The sequence below is a fragment of the Podarcis melisellensis genome, assembly GCF_964234715.1.
Source record: "Podarcis melisellensis genome assembly, chromosome: 6".
NCBI classification, from domain to species: domain Eukaryota; kingdom Metazoa; phylum Chordata; class Lepidosauria; order Squamata; family Lacertidae; genus Podarcis; species Podarcis melisellensis.
The window spans coordinates 72,111,698-72,134,706 of NC_138538.1; the positions used below are offsets into that span (position 1 = coordinate 72,111,698).

The following is a 23,009-nucleotide window of genomic DNA, read 5'->3' on the forward strand; positions in this document are numbered from 1 at the left end:
CCAGTATGTTTCCGAGCACAATTCAAAGTGTTGCTGCTGACTTTTAAAGCCCTAAATGGCCTCGGTTTTGTATACCTGAAGGAGCATCTCCACCCCCATTGTTCAGCTCGGACACTGAGGTCCAGTGTCGAGGGCCTTCTGGCAATTCCCTCACTGCAAGAAGTGAGGTTACAGGGAACTAGGCAGAGGGCCTTCTCAGCAGTGGTGCCCTCCCATCAGATGTCGGGGAGATAAATAATTACACAACTTTAGAAAACATCAGAAGGCAGCTCTGTATCGGGAAGTTTTCAATATCTTGACATTTTGTTATTTTTTATATTTTACTGGAAGCTGCCAGAGTCGCTTGGGAAACCCAGCCAGATGGGCGGGGTATAAACAATAAAATTGTTATTATTATTAGCTGATGCCATGCCCATAATACACAGTTTGGAATTTTGAATGCAATCTTCATCCTTTTGATGGAATATCTGTGAACTTTATGGTTCAGAGTTGGTCAGGTTTCTTAACAGAAGTTACCAGAAACAATGTAGACTCAAAAATTAACTGAAACATTTGCTTTGATTTGTAATGCATATTCACAAAAGGTTGCATTCCTAACAGAGGTGGCCATACCTTGTTCCAAGTCCTTGTGTGTAATACAACCACCCTCCGCTTTTGACTTGGTGTGTTTCTGTGAGAGCAAAAAACAGTCATTGATTTTGGATGCGTGCTTGAGATACATATGCAAGGGGCTCATCTATAATTATATTTTGGGAGGGATTCATGTTCCCATGTAGCACATTGTTTTGTACTTTCTGCATGTCCCATGATCATATTATAAAGTAGTTTATTTTTGTTTTCCAATGTGTTTCTTATCAATGTCTGAATGCCTTGTTTGGCTTTCATTCCTAAGGATCAACTATTCCCCTACTGCATGTTCTTTGTTCCAATCTGAATATTTCACTGCTGCAACAGAAAGCTGGAGGAACAATTCGTTACACTTTTACCTTTCTATCAAAATATTGATGTATTCATATTGTAATAAAATAAAACTTCTGGCAAATACATCTCCCACTACTCCCCACCCCCACCCCCAATATCTTTACTGGATATCAACTGAATTAGGTAAACAGATACAAATAAGATATCTAGAAGATGCATGCTAAGATTGGCAATGGGATGCTCTATACCTCAGCCAGGACACTTGGCTGTTGTTAGCGAATACCCCTGGTACAGTCTAATGGAAAGCTTTCAAGATAATCTCCAGAAACGTCCGCTTTCATTTTATTTATCTGATCGGGCTGATTCCAGTGAACTGTGGTCAGTTGCATCTACTAAGCCCATGCAACAGTTTCCCACCCCCCTTCCTTCCCCATCCCTTAAAAGCTTTAGAGACTTTCCAAATGTTCTGGGAGTAGCGTGGCAAAGCGTAGGGACTCCGTAAGTCAAACGGACTCAAAACGGCCGCGATGGCTATGGAAAAGCCATCGCTTAAAAATGCGCACTTTAGGAGAATGTGTCATGCGGAGAGAGAGACTCCAGAGGTTTGCTTTACGAGACGTAGCAACACAGAGACAGAAAGATCTGCATACAAGGGCTTTGTACATAGTGCAAAGTAAAACACAACCGTTGCCTGAAACTCCTCTGAACCCTTATAGTAGTCAACGTGATCAAGCTGTTGCAAGCAAGTTTATACAGAACGTAAATCTGCAGAGGGCATACTTATTTTTAATAATAATAATAATAATTTATTATTTATGCCCTGCCCATCTGGCTGGGTTTCCCCAGCCACTCTGGGCAGCTCCGAACATCATCATAATAATAATAATAATAATAATAATAATAATAATAATAATAATGCAGCAATAAAACATCAAACATTAAAAACTTTCCTAAACAGGGCTGCTTTCAGATGTCTTCTAAAAGTCAGATAGTTGTTTATTTTATTGACATCTGATGGGAGGGCATTCCACAAGGTGGGCACCACTGCTGAGAAGGCCCTCTGCCTGGTTCCCTGTAGTTTCACTTCTTGTAGTGAGGGAACCGCTAGAAGGCCCTCGGAGCTGGACCTCAGTGTCTGGGCTGAACAGTGGGGGGGGGGGGAGACACTCCTTCAGGTATACAGGGCTGAGGCCGTTTAGGGCTTTAAAGGTCAGCACCAACACTTTGAATTGTGCTCGGAAACGTACTGGGAGCCAATGTAGGTCTTTCAGGACTAGTGTTATATGGTCTGGGTGGCCACTCCCGGTCACCAGTCTAACTGCTGCATTCTGGATTAGTTGCAGTTTCCAGGGCACCTTCAAAAGTAGCCCCACATAGAGCACATTGCAGTAGTCCAACCGGGAGATAACTAGAGCATGCACCACTCTTGTGAGACCGTCCGCGGGCAGGTAGGGTCTCAGCCTAGACAGCTGCCCTGGACACAGAATTAACCTTTTCAATAGGCAAAGGACTGGGGAAGACTCCATAAAACTGAGCTACACCGGATGTTGGTTGCATGGCTTAGCCTTGAGCTGATGCTTTTCCTTTTATAAATGACCAGAGTGCGGGTCATCAGATTTGGAACATAAGGAGCGCCTGCAGGATCAGGCCAACGCCGCACTTAGTCCAGCATTCTCTTTTCACAGTGGCCAACCACATGCATGGACCTGAGCACGAGAGCACTCTCCCCTCTTGCAGTTTCTAGCAACTGGTACTCAGAACCATATTGCCATGGAGGCAGAGCATAGCCAGACCATTGGTCTGTCTTGCTCAAGGTTATCAACACTGACTGGCAGGGACTTTCCAGGGTTTTAGGCAGGATTCCTTCCTAGTCCTATCTGCTGCGGATTGAACCTGGCGTTTTTTGCATGCAAAGCAGGCGAGCCCTTCCGAACACATCACGCTGTTGCATTGACCAGGACTCAACCCCGTGTCTCCCATGTGGCAGGCGAGAATTCCACCGCTTGAACCATCAGCCAGATGTCACCGACAGGACGTCTCACTGCCACTATCTGATCAAATTTGGATGCAAATCACCTTGCTTCCCTTTACTGGTTACACCCAGCCTGATTGTTAGCACTGCAGAGCTAGATATATTTGTCTCCTGTGCAAAACAGGTGAAGAGCTAACAAGAGGACCTTTGTGATCTCCTCACACTGGTGGGAAAGGAGAATCAAAATCTTGAATTCCCAGTTCCTTAAGAAGAGAAGAAGAAGAAGAGTTTGGATTTGATATCCCGCCTTTCACTCCCTTTAAGGAGTCTCAAAGCGGCTAACATTCTCCTTTCCCTTCCTCCCCCACAACAAACACTCTGAGTTGAGTGGGGCTGAGAGACTTCAGAGAAGTGTGACTAGCCCAAGGTCACCCAGCAGCTGCATGTGGAGGAGCGGAGACGCGAACCCTGTTCCCCAGATTACGAGACTACCGCTCTTAACCACTACACCACACTGGCTCTTGAAGAGGGATTGATTGTCAAACCACTCTGGGATGAGAATAGGGAGTCTCCTCACTCCCTTAACAAACTACAGCTTTCAAGATTCTTTGAGGGAAGCCACAACTGCTAAAAGTGGCATAATGCTGCTTTAAACATATAGTTCAGAGGAGGACTTCAATGATGATGATGAAGAAGAAGAAGGAGGTCTCAGGGTGGTTCACAGTACAGTGGTACCTCGGGTTAAGTACTTACTTTGTTCTGGAGGTCCGTGCTTAACCTGAAACTGTTCTTAACCTGAAGCACCACTTTAGCTAATGGGGCCTCCCGCTGCCGCCGCGCCACCGGAGCATGATTTCTGTTCTTATCCTGTAGCAAAGTTCTTAACCTGAAGCACGATTTCTGGGTTAGTGGAGTCTGTAACCTGAAGCGTATGTAACCCGAGGTACCACTGTATTCATAAAACATCAGCAAGTCCTTCTAGTAGGACCGCTGAAATCAGTAGGACTTAAATTAGTTATGACTTTTGCTTCCAGGATTCTACTCTAAGCGTGACGCTTGGTGGAATCCATGGTAGTGCTGAGTTAAATAAAGCTAGTGTTGAACTTGGGGCCCAGCTTGTCCCATATGTGACATCAGGTGTGGGGCATGGAGAGATGCAGCTGCCAAGTAGCAGTTGGGAGCTTCAAGTGAGTTCCAATAGCTCGGTCGGTACAGCATGAAACTCTTAACCTCGGAGTCATGGGTTCAAGCCCCACAGTGGGCAAACTATTCCTGCATTGCATGACCCTCATGGTCCCTTCCAAATATACAATTCTATGATTCTTGTTTCTCAAGGAGCCTCCTTCTCCAGGCTCACTTTTGAAGAGGCCCCGCTCCCTCAAAGGAAAAAACGTCAACGTGCAGACATGATATGACTCTAGTCTGACCTGCAGTTAGACAGAGTTGGGTTTGCAGTCTCCCCCTTTGAAGGTACTCGGTCACAGCCAATCAGATCACTGGCACTGGTCGTGCGTCCTTCAAAGAGAAGTAGTAGGCTGAGCAACCCTGCCCACCTGTCAAAATGACCCACAGGGGATTGTGGGCGGTTGGGATCCAGCCCTTTGCTTGGACGATGTCCCACACAGCTGCACTAGTTGGTCGTGTTGCAAAAGCAGAGGTTCTATAAGCAGACAACTGCACTTGTATGTGTAATGCTTAGAAGATAGGAAAATTGACGGGGGTTTTTTCTATTATATTTTCTTTAGCGCAAGCTCTTCCATAATGATTCTGCCAGTGGACCTGTTGCACTGCATCCCTGTGTTATACAATATTGAGAAACAGATCTCTGCTAGTGCAAGATCCCTTGTGCTGGTGGGTCTGATCCACTGGATCCAACCCTTTCTCTTCTGTAGTTTCATGGTTGAGAGCTTATCCACACTTTTTTTGCCCTGCTCTTTCCAGGCACAGCCCTGTGCTTTAAAGCTCGGTGTCCATCCGTCCGTCTGTCACCCCCCTCAAGCTTCCCAAAGAAAACCTGCTCTTTAAAACTGAAGTGCAATAAACAGAGCTTTAAAGCACAGACCATGCCTGGAAAGCGCAGAAGGAAGGCGAGTGTGCACAAGCACCTTAGTTTCGTTGAAAGGCAATTTCCTCCTGCCTCTCACGTTGTCGTCCTGTTCCAAGATCGGCATACTTCATGGCCCAAAGCAAATCAAGAAACCCTGCTCCGTGTAATTCCAAAAGTCCATTCTCCACCTTATGCAAAGACACTCTGTGCTGTAATCAGAGTAGCTCTGAAGAAAAGACAACCTGATGTTATTGCACTTCCACTGGACTGTCACCAACAGGATTTAGGCATAAAAGCTTGGCACCGAAATGACTTTGGGTTCACCCATCGGGCAAACCTGTTTGAGGCATTATCACAGGATAAATGGCACAGAGCATTTGCTGTATCTGTGATTGGAAGCAGCTCTTGAAAGCGCATCCGCTTCCTATTAATGCCTAACTTTAATATATTCAATACAAACATTTGCAACCTTGAAGCACTCTCCATATGTTAAAATGAAAACATGCTGGCTGGCTGGAGCCTTTTGGTTCAAAGCATCGTTTTTATTGCCTTCCTTCGAAAGAATACGGCGACAATGTTAGTCCCAGTAATTTTGCATTGATATGCAAAGTTAGAAGGGGTGTGTGTTTAGACCGAGGGTACCCATACCAATGGTAATCATTCAAAAATCCTCCCAAGTCAATTGGCTGAAATCTAGGCTAACTGCATGTTGATTCTGGCCATGGGACACTCCCTTGGAGGACCGGGGGGGGGGGTCCTCCAAGGGAGTGCTGATTTCTCCTGCAACCACTTGTGCCCCTTGAAAAGCTGCTGCAGAGGATCAAGGGACCCTCCAAAAAAGGGTAGGATGTGGCTCTTAGTGATGCAAAGAAAAGGGGGATTGCAAAAATCCTCTTATCTAGTGGTTCCCAACCTTTTTTTGGCCACGCCCCACCTAAGCATCTCTAAAATCCTGACACCCCCCCCCCGGTGACATATAATTCTTATTATTCAGAAAGTGAATTCCTATTCACTTGGAGGAGGCCTAAAAGGCCATTCACTGTTAATAACTCATTCTTTAATTGCCCCCCCTTAAAAATCTAATCCTCCCCCCGTGGGGCATGTGCCCCCATGTTGGGAATCACGCATCTAAATCTTGTTCCATTCTGCAAACAGAAAAATGTGAATACACTTTTATTTTCATGGGTACTTTAACATTAAGACCTTTTTAAAGTGCATTTAGCTTGGCTGTATTAATGTTTTCCTGCTAGTGGGTTTATTTATTCTAATTTGCTCTGGCACAGTTCACACAACACTAAACCATGGCTCATTTGAATATGCAAACCCAGCAGACTGAGCATGGTTTCTTCCTACCAAGCAGCCACTGTCTGAAACCATGGCTTGTCAGGCTTGCTCTAACTGTGGGTTGGCACTATGTCTTAACCCAGCAGCCTTGCTTAAGCCATGGGCTTGTTTGGCTACCCCATCCCAGACATTTCCCAGGCTACAACGCCACAAGACAGAGCAGGTGAAAAACAAAACAAGCCGCAGCTTGTTTTCTTGTCTGCCAGAGAATCTGTGGTTTGTAGAACAAACAATGATTAAAAACAAACCATGGCTTCGTATTCTGTGTGCAAAAGGGAGGGCCGTTGTAGTTGTTCGTTTCACTTCTCTAAATCTTTATGGTTTTCAGTGTTATTGTTAGTCGCTCAGAGAAAGTTGATTATTAAGTGGTAGACAAATAAAATAAACAAATGCGAACCTCTAAATTATCACTGGTCTCTGTCTTAAGTGTGCATGGAGGAGATTCTTCATTTCCTTCAGGATTTCTTCCCCAATTTAATTCTGGGCACATGCCCTTCCCTGTCAGGTGCTTGGTCCTGTCTCTGACACTGAAATGAATGACCTCCATGGCCCTTTCCATGTTTTGGATTTATAAGGATATTTGCAACCAATTTTGAGAGCCTCCAATGAAGGCCTGCAAATCAGCTAATCATAAAAAAGATGGTACAGATATTCAGAGTTTACATTGTTCAGTGCAAGCCCCACTGAAAGTACTGGAAGTTGTGTTTTGTATGCTGCTCAATATGACAGGAGTGCAGGGCAAGTAATCGGAGAGAAGTATTAAGTGGTGCACCATACATGTACTTAACTTTTGCAGTGTATTTTCATTTTGGATGTTCTTAAATGCTTGCGCAAGGAGGCTGCAAGGTTCCCCCCTTCCCGCAGCCCCCAAAGTCATCTCTTTATTCAGCTGCCTTATTCCAGGTGTTTGGCTTTGCTTGTTGGCTTGAAATGAAGATAAGCAGATTATTGTTTTAGAAAGTTTAAAACGAAGGTATGATCAGTTTTATGGTTGTAGTTTCCATAGTAACTGGGTGCAGGTGAGTAAATTCATAGAGTCTTGTATTGATGATATGTTTACCTAAGTGGATTATTCTGGCTTTTTTTTCATCTGCTGCTCCCTTTGCATATGAATCCATATTTCCCTAAGTTTTTCCATAAGCTTTGTAAAGTACTATAAAGCGGTGCATGGCTTCTTTGTGATGCATTTTTATTTTTTATGCATTCTAGAGATTTATGAGTCCATGTTGTTGTTTTTCTAAAAAAAATTCTGCTGTCTTTCATATCTGCTATATATTTTGGAAACCTGTTCATCTCTTTGCCTGTTCTCTGTGCATTTGGTCATGTCTCAAAGATGTCATAAACAAATTTTGCACCATGGTTCCCAAGACCCAAGAAACAGGTTTTTCTCTGTGACAGAGTCTGTTCCCTTCCCTCCCCTTTATGTTTTCACAAAAGCCCTGTAAGGTAGGCTAGGTTGAACTCCACCCGCCTATTTAAATATATCTCCCGCCTTTCTGCACAAGAGTACCCGAGGTAGTGGCTCCCTCACATCCCATAACCTATTGCTTCTGCCGCAATGAATAACTTAAGATTTCCCTGGCTTGGCATCTTGCAGGTGGCAGTGTGCAACTCTCACCATCATTGACCAGTGGCAAAACTGGCTGGGACTGATGGGAGTGATGACCCAAAACATTTGGGGGTCACCAGGTTGGGGAAGGCTGCTTAAGGTCACTCAGCTTCAGTGGCTGAACAAGGCTATTGAATTTGGGTCTGTCTGTTCTGAGACACTGTCCTCTGCCCCACATATGACACTGTTCAGTTTCAGTTGTTAGCTGCACGGGTAATGATTTATACCTGCTACCACATTCACTAAGGGACGCTGGTGGCGCTGTGGGTTAAACCACAGAGCCTAGGATTTGCCGATCAGAAGGTCGGCGGTTCAAATCCCCGCGACGGGGTGAGCTCCCGTTGCTTGGTCCCTGCTCCTGTCAACCTAGCAGTTCGAAAGCGCGTCAAAGTGCAAGTAGATAAATAGGTACCACTCCAGCGGGAAGGTAAATGGCGTTTCCGTGTGCTGCTCTGGTTAGCCAGAAGTGGCTTAGTCATGCTGGCCACATGAACTGGAAGCTGTACGCTGGCTCCCTCGGCCAATAAAGCGAGATGAGCGCTGCAACCCCAGAGTTGGCCACAACTGGACCTAATGGTTAGGGGTCCCTTTACCTTTACCACATTCACTTAATAAAAAGATTGCCTTCTCTTTAAAACATGAGTAATAGAATCGTATTTCTAATAAACACTAATAATTTTTCAAGTTGGCAATTCCTAGCTTGCAAGCAGGTTAGTTGTTTTGCGAGGTTCTTTAAAAAAACATTAAGGATGCACAAATTGGTCAGTTTTTATTTATTGCTCATTTCCCCACATTTCAGCATATATATATATACAAAGACTTTAGCAACTAATCCACACCTAATGACCCACCTAAGTGGTACTCAGGATATCACTCAAGAAATCACTCAAGATATCCCTCAAGTAATTAAGGAACAAAAGAAGAAAAGGCACACTAGCCTGGGAACTTCCTCTCTGCCCAGAACATTGGAGGCTATACACCACACCCCCTCAACAGTATTTATAGGAACTCAAACACTGAGATCCTGCTCTGTTCCAGTAACAAGAAGCCGAAAGCACCAGCCTGAAGATGACGAGTGAGACCTCGTCGAAACGTCGCCTAGACACCCCAACTTTTACACGGGAAGACACCCGAGGACACCAAAACCTGCATTCCTGTACCCGTGAAAATCTACGAAAGCAAATATATATATATATATATATATATATATATATATATATATATATGCCCTCCCGAAAAATCAGCAGTCTTTCAGTGTGCCGTTTTCCTCACATACACATTTTTGCAGACAATTTCTCCTAATATAATGAATTTTGTATACTTGTTTTTGCTGATATGGACATTGGTTGGTTGGATCACAAAAGCTGGAGAAGTGTGCATTGCAAAAGATAGCTGCAGTTTGGTTCAGGTATTGTTTTGGGAAGGGCAAATTGCATTAAAATGCAGACCAATCCAAATTTCTCCTCCAGCCCTATTTCTTTATGTGCCTTGTGCAGATTGTTGCCTCACTGTACTGATTCTCCATACCCTTAACAGTATAAGGAAGTTCTTCTGTATAAATATACTCCCCCCCCCCCGTTTGTCTATTGATGAAAGGATTTTATTATAATGCTCCATTGATACGACATCTTTGAAGTAAGCTCTTTGCATTTGTTATCTGTGATAGCCAGCAGCTGACAGACACAAAAGGGTTGCCTTTCCCTTGCAGGAGAAATGGCCAGGTGTAGCTTGGACAGTGTGTGTGTGGGGGGGGGGGGAGACAGACCTTTAATTCTGTTTCTTTGTATGCAGAAGGCTGCAGGTTCAATCCCTGGCATCTCCAGGTGAGTCTGGAAAAGACTTGCTGTCTAAAACCCCGCAGAGCTGCTTTCAGCCAGCATAGACAGTCAGGAATCAGGTGGCCAATGATCTGACTCAGTAGAAGATATCTTCCTATGCTCCTGAGTCCTGGACTGTAGAGGTGTGTTGATAATGACCAGCACTTTAAATTGAGCCTGGAAATGGAGTGACAGCCAGTGGAGCTGATTTGCAGATTTCAAACACTGGCTCTGGGCAAAACATTTGCTGCTCCGTTTTATAGCAGCTAAAGCCCAGTCTCTCTCTCTCTCTCTCTCTCTCTCTCTATATATATATATACACACACACCGTATTTTTCGCTCTATAAGACGCACCAGACCATAGGACGCACCTAGTATTTGGAGGAGAACAAGAAAAAAAAATACTCTGAATCCCAGAAGCCAGAACAGCAAGAGGGATCTGGCTTCTGGGATAGCCTCTTGCTGTTCTGGCTTCTGGGATAGCCGCGCAGCCTGCATCCGCTCCATAGGGCGCACACACATTTCCCCTTACTTTATAGGAGGGGGAAAGTACGTCTTATAGAGCAAAAAATACGGTATATAATTTTTATTAAATTTTCTGTTTTACAATTTAGAAAATTCATTTAAACAACCTTAAAATATCAAATTCCCTTCTTCTCTTTCCATGGTTCATTTTGCATAGCATAAATCCCTGCATATTTTATATAAACTAAACCATCCAGTATTCCATTATTACTTCCATCAAAACTTATTTACACTGTTGAATTTATCTTAATGCTGCCAACATTTTCAAGTGTACACAATTTCCCCCCATTTAGTCAATAAACATTTTCCAATCTTCTTTAAACAAACGTTCTTCTTCTCTTATTCTATAAGTTTGATCTGCAAGCTGTGCATATTCCATCAGTTTAAGTTGCCATTCTTCTTTGGTTGAGACCTCACTCGATTTCCATTTTGGGGCTAACAAAACACGGGCCGGCATAGTGGCATACATAAATAACCCCGTTGCTGTATCAGTGTCCTACTGATCAAGTACCACTTCCTTCCTGTCTGGATTAATGAAGGGGGATCTCTACACGCGAGAAGCCGTTGGCAAGTGAGTTACTTTAAGAGAAAGCTGGTCTTAACCTAAGAAGAGACCTGTTGGATTAGGCTAAAAGCCCACGTACTCCAACATCATGTTCTCACCGTGGGAAGCTAAATCATAGAACTGTAGAGTTGGAAGGGACCCTGCGGATCATCTAGTCCAACCCCTTTCAACGCAGGAATAGATTCTGCCTGTGGAAAGCCTACAAGCATCAAACTAGAAAGAACCAGACCATATAAACAGCTTTATCGAGTTAGAGAGACCCAGTTACCCTGTTTAATGCAAGGGAACAGTTTTTCGTCCCTTCAGCTGTGAGCAATATCAATACCGGGCTTGCATATCAGAAGTGAAAAGTGAAACCACCTCTCCTCCCCCCCCCTCCGTGCTTTTGCTTTCATGCTTTTCTGAAAATAGCCAACCATTATTGTGATTAAATCAGGGCTCGGCTGGGCTGCATGAGGTGAGCCTGCCAGCAGTGGGAGCAGTCAGCTAAGTTAACATTTGGTTGAACTTCAGTACTTGCACGGTGATGGGTTGAAAACGTTTGTGCGTTGGGGTGGTGGTGGTTGTTTTGCAGCATTGATTCAAGTGTATTGCCTGTAAGTGTACAAAACACACACACACGAATGAATCATTTAGTTTCATTTGCCATCAAAGAATAAAAGAACTTGCGTCAACGCCGGGCTGTGAACCCATCAGCATACCCGAATGAGATTTTAAATAAAACATAGGCAGCGCTCGATCTGCAAAATTCATCTTCGCTGTAAGTAAAGGAGCTTTGGGTGGCACTTAAAACTGGACTCCAAGTAGCCTTTGTTCTTTAAGAGGATTCAGTATCTGTTAAAGCAGATGTCAAATATGAAAATCGAAATGTAGGCCAATCTGTTCTTATGATTCAGCGAAGTAAATGCAAGCCTGTCCTGTTGGTAAAATGTGGGGTTTGGGGTGAATAACGGCACAGGTTTCCCCCCTCCTTTGCTATTCATAGGCCATTATTAAAACATCTAGTGTAAATATTTACTATTAAAAATAAAAGTTTTGCAGGGCAATCTTAAATGGGGCCAGAGAAAACCAGAGCAGCAGAGTGAACATTGCATCTGAAAGGGTGGAAGGTGGGGGGGGGGGATTTATATATATATATTTGCAATGTGTGCAGCACAGCTAGGAGGCCTATGGATTTAGATCTCTTGGATCTAAGACCTTAGACGCCCTGCCCCCCGAACACCCTATTTTTGCTGGCTACCAGCAAAGAGCGACCTGCCTGTAGGTCAACAAGCGAGCACCCTCAAGCACACCAGCTATCAACATAGAGGGATTAGGACTGCAGCCTTGGATTACTTTTGTTCCGATAAAATTGGCTTGATCGGGAATTTCAAATGGCGTGAAAACCTTGCGCTGGGTCTGCCCTTAAACATGCTGCATGTGGATGTTGGTAAGCTAGATGCTCCCATTCAAGACCAGCCATCAAATATTCATGCATTCTAATGGAAAATCTTCACTCCAGAGGCACCTGGGTTCTTCTTCTTTTTTTGCTTTTAACACGATTCTCTCTGCCACAATGTGTGTTTTGTCGAGCTTGCATTTAAAACTTAAATGCAAGTTACAAGGGAAGACTTTTAAAACTTAACTCCCGATAACAAAAATGTCCAAAGGAGGCAGTATAATAATTGGCAATCTGTCGATCCAAATGTGAAGATTTTAAGCAACGCAACAGACACATTGGAATATGGCTGGGAGAGTGTGTGTAAGATATAATACAATAAACACGATGAGAAGTAGAACAGAATTAAGTGTAAATCAATGAAAACTCGTCAAATGACATGATTCTCAAATCCAGCTGAGCTCACTATTTAACTAGATTTTGATTTCCATCAAGCCAGTTTCAAAATGTAGTTTTGTTGGTAACTGTTTGCCTTCATGTAACGTACAAAAATAAAATTGAGATAACTGATAAAATCAGACTTATCCAGTAACTTAATGTGATTTTTTTAAATCAGGGTACCACTTTTTTTAAAAAGCAGATCAGTATTTCCTTCCAGTGCCTTATGTCAGAAAATAATTAAACAGATAATGAGGGAGATCCTTTCCCTCAATGAAACCACAGTGGCAGAAGTTTATGTTGTATGATATTTTTTGCTAATCTGACTTCAAGGACTGTAGGAGGCACAAACTGGAATCTAGGAGAGGTTCTTCCTCAGACAGAATTAATTAATCTTAAGTAATTGGTTATCTGGACCTGGTTCATATTTAAATAAACTATACCAGTGGAATATCTTTACTGATGCTACTTCTACACTATACATTTAAAGCAGTATTAAAACACTTTACACAGTCATGGCTTCCCCCAAAGAATCCTGGAAATTAACAGTTTTGTTCTATCTCCTTTTCTTTGTATACATATAAGCTTCTGTATTAAGGAGGTTTCATATCAGAAAAACTCATAAGTTTTAATCATAATTTTATTTGGTATTTTATATGGTCGTCTTTTTGCAATTTTCTAATACAAGTAATGATGGCACCCTTCTGATGTGTGAAAGCTCAGCTGCAAATCTGAGATATGGCATTTGGCAGATTCGCCGCAGGTTTGATTCCCACTTCTCTTGATCCGTACACAGAATCATGTGAATGAGTTAACCTTTCACCACTTTGATGTACTTACTAATAAAGTAGTAAAGAGCTCTGAACTGGCAGGATGGTAGTCCTATTAATGTGGTTGCAATATTCACACATGTTCTCCAGCAGTGTGGATCACTCCATGGGGAAACTGATTACATGGAGCATTGTGTGTGTGTGTGTGTGTGTGTGTGTGTGTGTGAGAGAGAGAGAGAGAGAGAGAGAGAGAGAGAGAGAGAGAGAGAGAGAGATTCTTTTGTTCTTTCTTACAGCGCAATTTTAAGCCATGTCCACTTGGAAGAAAATCAGTTTCCCCACGGAGCAATCCACACTGTTGTTGTTGTTGAAGATCAATTTCTCCATGGAGTGATCCACACTGTTGTTGTTGTTGTTGTACTTCATAATAGCACACTTTTCACCAAATACATATTCCTCCTATCACATCACACATCACACATTTCATCTATTATACATTATTCTATTTCATATATTAACCACCACAAGCAGTTCAAAAGACCACAGATAGTTCTTCTCCCAGGACTTTGGCTAATTAAATGGTGTTTTGGACTGGCACCTAAAGATACGCAAGGAGAGCCTCCTTGGGGAGAGCATTCCACAAATGGGGAGCCCAGCACACGAAAATGTCTGCTCTCCTGTGGCCACCTGGAACAGAGCTTTAAAATTTCATAAAGGGGAACAAACTTCTTGCAAGATGTCAGTACCATGGTTGCATTGACCCTGCACTGGGGCAAGGAAAGCTGCCCTTCGCTCAGGCCCACCGAACAGTGAATGGTTAAGTCAGGTCATAATACGATCATGTGGATCCATTCTGAGTGAATGCACAGATTACCGTGGTCAGTAGCTGCCACAGTAGGATTCTACATAGCGCGTTGCTTCAAATACAATTAGATAAAGGAAATTAACGAGCTATGGGCATTTGAATCAGAAAACTTCATTCAGGAATGAAGGCTATGATGGTAGACAAGGAGGTCAGAATAACATTACAATAGGCCTTTTCATTGCTTTCAAGGCGCCAGATTGTGTAGATTAATGTAAATCACAAGAGTCTGTGCTGATATAAATAATGTCATTCATGCAGTTATCTGTGACTGATCAACCAAATAAACCAATTACATGATGAAATATTTTTAACATCTCATGATTTGCTTTACTAGCGGTTTCCAAGGACTGTGCAAGTTCTAGAGATCATGAATACCCCCAAAATACAGATTAGAGCCCAATCTCATAGTAGCCTCGCCAGCAACAGAAACCCCTTCTTTGCTCTGATGCTGAAATGCTCAGAACACCAGGGCTGGTTTTGCAAAAGTCATGGACTTTAATGTGCTGGAATGTGTGTGAGAATGTGTGGCACATGCACACTAAGTATGTAAGAGGCTGGGAAAGAGAGAGAGGCATAAAGGGCATAAAATAAATATATAACCACATTCTGGAGTTTTCGAAATGGCTTTACCTTGCCCCCAAGCTATGGGATTCCCTCTTCACAGAGGCACATCTGGTACTTTCATCCTTTACCTTTTTGAGACCTAAGATATAAATGTTTTAGGACCCGGCTTACTCTTCTGATTGCAGATTTCTTTAGAATATCAGCCACAGGGCTGTGAAGATTAGCTAAAGATGGGTTGGGATCCTCTCACCACAATATTCTCAGAATCAGAATATTCAGAACTAATTAACAATTTAAGTCAAACAGATATCCAGCATTAATGGAAGTCCATTCGACACGCTTTACACATATTTCTTTATTCATTTATTTTATTAGATTTGCATACCACCCTTCATCCAAAGATCACAGGGCCGTTCACAACATAAAAGTACAAAATGAGAACACAAAATATATAATGAAACCAAAGCAAAAACAAACCAATAAACACACACACCGCACACATTTAAAATGACATATAATACATTGCACACACTTTTGTAAATCAACAAAATCTTTAATAAAAATAAAATAAAATAAAATTACATATAATGTTAATCAACCAAAGGGAGACGGGAGCCTGCATTGCTGTACAAAGTTAGTTACACAAACCCGTTTATTTCAGTGGGCACACATAGCTCTGCACAGAATCAGGCAAAAACAAAAGGGAAATTCAGAAGCCGAAATAGTCAGAAGATCTGCCAGAAGATCTATGCAACAAGTAAGGAGTTCAAAGCTTCCATACATAGCTATAGAGACGGAAGAGAAATCTATTAACCTAGCAGGTTCCTATTCTGAGGGAGCTTTCTGAAAATCGAACTGTTTCTCAGATTGAGGCTCAAGCTGCAAAAAAAACCACAACCTTTTGCGATGCGTCTTGACCTGCACGTAGTTGGCAACTGAAAGGGCAGAGCAAAATTAGGCAGAACGTTTCCAATAAAAATTCTACAGCTGACACAGTTGGTGTTAGCTGCTTGTGCACTGTGTATTCCGATTGCCAGTGCCAGCCTCTGGGACAAATTCTCACTGGGGCAACCTACGGGACAGTCTATCAACAACGTGCAACACCTTCGTTGAAAGTGCTACGCTGGCTGCCAATTTGCTACTGAGCTGGATTCAAGGTTTTCCTACTGGGTTATAAAGCCCTATATGTATCCGGGCAGGACCTGAGAAGCTGCCTCTCCCCTTCCATCCCACCCTGGTCACTCAGAGGTGTGTGTGGATGAAGACCTGCTAATGCTGCCACATGTCCCTGCGGCGAAAGTCTTTTAAGTGTTTTAGCACCAGTTCTCTGGAATTCTCTTGCCTCAAAAGTGAAGCAACGTCCGGCATTCTGCTATCCTTGACGTTTGTTGAAGACATTTCTTTTCTCCCACGCTTTCTCAGATCAATCAGTTTTGTTTCTGTGGTTTTAAACACTTGCTGGTTTTCAAGTTTTTGTTTTGTTTTGAAATAATTTTTATTTGATTTTACAAGTGTTGAATTATAACAATACAAAATACATATCCATATTTATAGAGATTTCTCTGAACCTCCAGACTTCCCACCCTCCCCTCCATGAGTCCTTTTCAACTGCATATTGTTTCATAATCCATATTTTATATCTCTCCATATTGTCCATGATATTTGCTAGATTGCAAGTGTTATTAGAATCCTGCTAATGTTTCCATCTGCTTACAATGGTCTCCTAGATAAATTATAATTTCCCCCCATTCTTTATTGAAATTTTGGTCTTCTTGGTTCTTGAGCTTTCCGGCCAGTTTTGCCAGTTTGGCGTATTCCAACAGCTTGGTTTGCCATTCCTCTCTGGTAGGGACTTTGTCTTCTTTTCGTCTCTGGGCTAGTCGCATCCGTGCGGTTGTTGTCGCATACATAAGAAGTCTTTTCTTCTCTTTTGGGATATCAGTACCTACCAATTCCTAATAAAAAAGCTCCTGGTTTTTTTATATATAAAGGTTATTTTCAAGTTTTAATGCTGACTTTTTATGTGTATTAGGCTTCATATTCTATTTAGGGTATTGCCTAAATGGAGGGCACTTTATAAATGTTGGGGAAATGATGTCTCTTCCATACAAGTGATGTCTTTAACCAATGGGTCCCAAACCTTTCCCAACATGCAAAGACAGGCTCCGGCAGATTGAGCGGATGAGATAAATAGTCCAACGGTCAAGAAGGCGTTTTCTGCACATGCTGTATAGAGGGAAGTGAGGGGCAGGTGGGGCTCGGCAGCATGGGAAGGGAGACTATTTGGGAGAAAGAAAACTCTGATCCCAAACTGCCTTGTGGGATATCTTCAGGAGGAGAAAAAAACTAAGGAGCAAACCCTACACAGATCCGGATGGCTGGAGCATCAACTTACCTGCACTGTAGAAGACCCAGAATGCTGCCAAAAGTGGGTGAGCCTCGCACCACCACACTTTTCAAATATTATTTTGGAGGAAGAACCTCTCTGTTTTATTCCTCCTCATTATCAAATGCAATTTCTTTTACCTCTGAAAAGTATTCTTAGTTTCTTTTCTCTCTCTGGACTCTATGTCTCCTCTATTCCCGTCACTCTGCTAAGTTCAGCTGCGCAAGGGTAAATCTTTGCGCTAATTGAGCAAGAATCTTGGTGCTACTTTGAATAAAAGCTACCGGATTTCAGCCTTAGTCTTCACTTCTAATCCCACTTACTTGGGAGTAAACCGCCTTGAAATCATTAAGGCTTACTTTAGAGTGGACTTGGTTAGAATCACACTCAAGTTTGGCTCCAAAAGCCCAAGCACTCCTGCCTTTCCCTATTGTGAAAGCATTTCAACCCCTCAATCATTTTAGTTGCCATTTTCCTGGTTCTGTAATATCCTTTTTCCAGGGGTTGTTGCCCCCAAAGCGGTACACGGTATTCCAAGCAGGTCTATATCATTGATAAAACAGTGGCATTTTGAGACTGTCACTCATGGAAGATCTCAGGAGTGGTGCTGGGAGCAGCCCAGATGACTTTTATCTGAACATCCAGTCTCTCCTCCACCTGTGGCTCAGGGGTGCCATGGAAAAAGCAGAACTTTTAAACATTAAACAAGACACAGGATCTTTTTCATGACAACCTTTTAACATGATTAAGTCAAGGCGCGATGGGTCATTTGGGGTTTATGTTTCACTCTGTTCCTTGGGACGCTTCTAATGAATGTCACGATGTCAGATTTCAGATGCGGAATGTGCATTTTAAGTAAGCAGTTCTTAAGAAATCTTCCCCCGTCATATTGCTTAACTGTTGTTGGGCAAATGATTTATTGAAGCTCCCGAGGCAGCAGAACATGGACTGTAGGACTGTTGTTTTTGTCTGTGTATGTGTTAAGGGCTACACCGAATTATTTTATTGTAAGTGCGCACTGATACATGCCTTGCGCTCGGGGAGACGTTTTCTGTATGATCACATTCCATTAAATATTTAGCTTTGAAAAAACAAAGTCATGATATTTGCTAACTAGCCTGGCATTGTAGGACTCCTAGAGCCATCTGTAGCGGCTCATTGGGTGGGGCAAAGCCGTACACTAGCTTCCCATCAGGTGGGTCTCTTTGGTTTACTGGGAGGGAGCTGGCGAGGCAGGCGGGAAGGTCAGTACGTTGCGCAGGATAGACTTAGCTGGCACGTTTGCCCTGCAAGGACCTCCCTGCCACCTCCGAGGAACAGTGACCCACTTGCCAGGAAGTTCACCTAGCATTTCCACCCCACTGGATGGGACACACCTGCTTGCAGTCCTACCTGCACCTGTGTCTTCTTGAATTTATTTGGACTTGCACCTGAAGAAACTGATATAAGATTGTGCTACATGGTAGCATGATGATGATGATGATTTTAGTAGTAGTAAACCCCCCCCCCCCCGCCTATCTGGCTAGGCTTCCCCAGCCACTCTGGGTGGCTTCCAGCAGAATATAGAAAACATAATAAAATGCCAAACGTCAAAAACTTCCTGATACAGAGCTGCCTTCAGGTGTCTTCTAAAAACTGTGTTGTTCTTTATCTCCTTGACATCTGATGGGAAGGTGTTCCACAGGGAGGGCGCTACTACCCAGAAGGCCCTCTGCCTGATTCCCTGCAACTTCACTTCTCATAGTGAGGGAACCACCAGAAGGCCCTCGGTGCTGGACCTCAGTGTTTGAGCTGAACGGTGGGGGTGGAGACGCTCCTTCAGGTGTACAGGGCCGAGACTGTTTAGGGCTTTAAAGGTCAGCATCAGCACTTTGAATTGTGCTCAGGAACATCCTGGGAGCCAGTGAAAATCCATTATGACCGGCGTTATATGGACCGAGCGGCCACTGCCAGTCACAAGTCTAGCTGCCACATTCTGGATCTTTCTCGTACTTTGAATAATAGAATTGTAGAGTTGTAGTAGTCCAACTGCCTGCAATGCAGGAATATGCAGCTGTCCCATACGGGGATTAAACCTGCAACCTGGGCATTACCAGCGCCATGCTCTAACCCACTGAGCTATCTTACCTAGGAGTTAGTCCCACTGAGCCCTCACTGTAACACTAAGTTGAACTGTGGCTTGGCTTCTGGCAGCACTGCAGGAGTGGACAAGGGGCAATGTGTCCGTGATTTTCATCCTATGCTACTGTCACTCTAGTCCTGTCTTGGGGAAGGCTACAGTTCTATACACATTTACCTGGGACATCCTTTGCTGATCAACGGGGCATACTTCACTGTATGTATACCAGTTGCTTTTATTATATCAGGACAAATCCACTAATTGAATATAATCTGTGGGTTGGACTGAGAAATGTGCATTCAATTCTGCACGGATGTAATCTGGTACATCGGTGTTAGAGAAAATAACATTTGCTGCAAAAAGGTCTACAAGATTTACTTTCAGGTTTTAAAAAGGGGGGGAATTAAAATATTCTAATACTAGAGTACTTGTGTGCATATTATTACCGCACTGGCAGATTCTGCTTACAGGGAAAGTATTTTATAAAAAGCTAGGGATTGATCATTTCTTCATTTTGTTAGGGAAGAGGGAGAATTGCAAATGCTGTTCATGTTAACCAGCTGTCGCTTAATAGCTTGCTTAATAGTAGCCCGGTGCTGCTGCTTGTCTTAACATGAGTTTTCACTCAGCTTTTTCATGTGTAGCATCTGTGGAGTAGGCAGCTTAATAGGAGTCTGTCGTTTGGATGTACTCTTGACACTCTAGCTTTTTCTTAGCTTTGCCAAGGCCTATTTGCCATATGCTGGATGGAAGGGTATCAAGGCTGCACTGCTTTCTCATCTGTGATCTGATGCATGGTACATTTTTTGTTCTTTAGTGCAAACCCAGCACTTGGTTTCTCTGCGTAGGTGGTGAATTATTGCCTTACTACTTAGAAGTAATTGCGGAGTGGGGTGGGGGAGTTAGATGATTGCAAAGGGAAAGGGAGAGACATTTCTTAAAGCCAAGGTCGCAACATGCTAGCTCAGTTAGCTTTCTGCCCCCACTGCCCTATAGCAGCGCCGGGGTGGGGGGACTTTAGCATTGGCATGTTGCAGAGAATTCTGGAGAGCCATTTAGGATGCCCACTCAGTTCTTGATGATGAGCTGCCCCTTGGCCTCACGTGAACTGAAGGTGTGCCCTAGGATGTTCTCATGGATCCTCTGTGACTGCACATTACAGTGGAGATTTAGTAGATTGGGGTGCCTCAGGTCCAGGGGCCAAAGCTGGCCTCTCTGTATAGGTTTCAGGACTTTGCCTGGTCTACACTGCCTCCTCGACCACAACCGTTCTGCCCAGGCCACATTCCTCGCTGACTGAACTTCACACCCCAATTTTTTATTATTTTTTTGCCGGAATGTGTCCTTGAATTTTTACATGGCTTCTTACTTGCCTGGGTGGAGGACAGTGTCAGGGCCGGTGTCCGGAGCAGAGCAGCAATAACTCACACAGCTTCAGGGAGCTCTGTATTCGAAGAAACCAGGCAGCTCAGGAGGCCAGGCCTAGGGAGCACAGCAACTCTTCCTGGCGGAACTTGCCCCTATGAGGCAGTTGCCAGGACTGAAGGTCCCTGCCTTCCCACAGCTCCTCTTCCCCTGGTTCCTTCCCAAGCAATCTGAGGCTCTTTTATCTTGTCTGTCTTTGCTCTGCCCTCTTCATGCCCCTTCAGGTTCTGGGGCACCAGGGGAAGGGGAGCTTATCACAGCAGGAGGGGGAGACTCCCTGGCTTCCTCACCAGCCTGACTCATTGCTACCTCTTGGCCCCCTTTTTCCTCTGCCTCTGCCGCTGATTCTGGACTGCTCTCTGCCACAGCCTCTTCCTGCTCACTAAACCCTGTTGCCTCTTCAGCTTCCGACACCCCCTCCTCCTCCCAGTCTGCTCCCTCTTCTACTTCTGACCACTCATTGTTGTCCTGCCAGCAATCCCCTGGGTCTGAGTCTTCTCCCCTTGGGGGTCCCCTGGGGGTTCCCCAGCTGGTGCCTCCCAGCACTCCTCTGCATCCAGTCAGCCCATGATGGATAGAGAGAGGTGCCCTGGTGTGTCTAGAAAGTAGCCTAGCAGGCAAAGGTAACATTTACACCCACTGCACCGTCTGCTTTTGCCTCTGTACCTGCCTGTCACTTTCATGTGGCCCCCAGAAGGTTAACCAGTAAGGAATGTGGCCCTCAGTCTGAAGAAAGGTTCCCTATCCCCAATTTCCTACCTTTCATTCAAGGAGCTTAAGCCACTGTACATGGTTTTCTTCCCACCCCCATGTTATCCTCACAACCAGCTTGTGAGGCAGGTGTGGCTGCCTTTGAGTGGGCCAAGGTCACCCAGTAAGCTTTGTAGATTTCAACTTGGGTCCCACCTACTCAGTCCAACATTCTTAAGCTCTACGCCAGCCTGGTTCTTCCAAGTAAGCTTATCCATTGCTGATCTCCCAGTTGAGAAATTCCTGCCAAGCTTCTGAAGAACCCCCCGAGTTCCCTGAAACACAGTTTGAAAACCACTTCCCTTTGGTGTCGTGGTCTCTGCCAACATGGGCAAAGCTTGCTGCTGAAAGGGAGGTGCCTGAATCAAAAAGCTACTAGTTAGGGAGGGGGGAAAGTTTGGGAGGGCTGTTCTGAACCTTCAGGGTCTGCGAAAGTGGCTTCGTGGGCAAAGCATTGCAGATGCCTCTGATCACTCGGGGTGCTATTAGTCCAATTGCTCTTGTGTTGGGATTTTTTTAACTTTAGAATTGAGGTGCATCGGAGATGATGAAAACCCTTAACCTGTTGGCAGCTTTACCGTTCTGTGTTCACATGTGACAGACTGGTTTTTCTTCTTACAGACTGACATTTTACCTCCTGAGTTCAACACCTTTTAAAAAAAAAAACCACACATACGTACAGTGCTGTTAAGGGAGGAAATCAGCGGTGGTCTTTTAAAATAGTAACAAGATTTTCTTCTCGTCGTTCTGAGCTTCATAAAATGATATCTTGAGCTGCTTTTCTGTTGGTCTGACGGTTGCTTCTTGCTAAGGCTCTTCCAAAGCCTGATTTCGGATGCTTCAAGGAGCCAAGGCACAGCTAAGAAAATGCACTGCTCTGATTGCCTCTCGCTCTCTCCCCATTGATCTGCCTTTTCCGAGAGTTATTTTATCCATATTTTATGTGCCCACGGGCAGTGGGTAAAGTTAAATTAAATAACCATCTGAAAGGCCTCTGTTCTGTGGGGAAGTTTCCTGGCGTTTTGTAGAAATCATGAAACGTAACAAGGCAAGTTCAGTATATTTATCAAAACAAACAAACACATACACAGCTTATAGAATCGTAGAATTGAAGAGTTAGAAGGGACCATGAGCTTCACCTAGTTCAACTCCGTTATGCAGAAATCTCAACGAAAGCATCCATGACAGATGGCCATCCACCTAACTGGCCTATAATTTCTGACCACCACCCAATCCCTTCTTTGTTACAGCGACCACTTTCAAATCCTATGATACAGAGGCCAATTTTAGTGACAAGTTGTATATTTTGGATGGAACTTCAGCAATTTCACATTTGAGTTCTAAGAACTCTTCAACAGATACTCTCCAGACTCTTGCCGGTCAATTAGAGCTCGAACTTGTCACAAACATTTGTCATTCGTCAGGCTCCCTTCCTGGAAGAATCAGTTCAGGCACAAGTATCAGCCCTGTGTCTTCTGCGGTGAAGACAGATGCAAAGATGCATATCCTTGTGT

At 43.8% G+C, this 23,009-nt stretch overlaps 1 protein-coding gene across 1 annotated transcript in view; it reads left to right on the forward strand.

The window, feature by feature from the left end:
• RPAP2 (RNA polymerase II associated protein 2) overlaps positions 1–23,009 on the forward strand; it is a 53,251-nt gene that overhangs the window by 27,666 nt on the left and 2,576 nt on the right. The window lies entirely within an intron of this gene.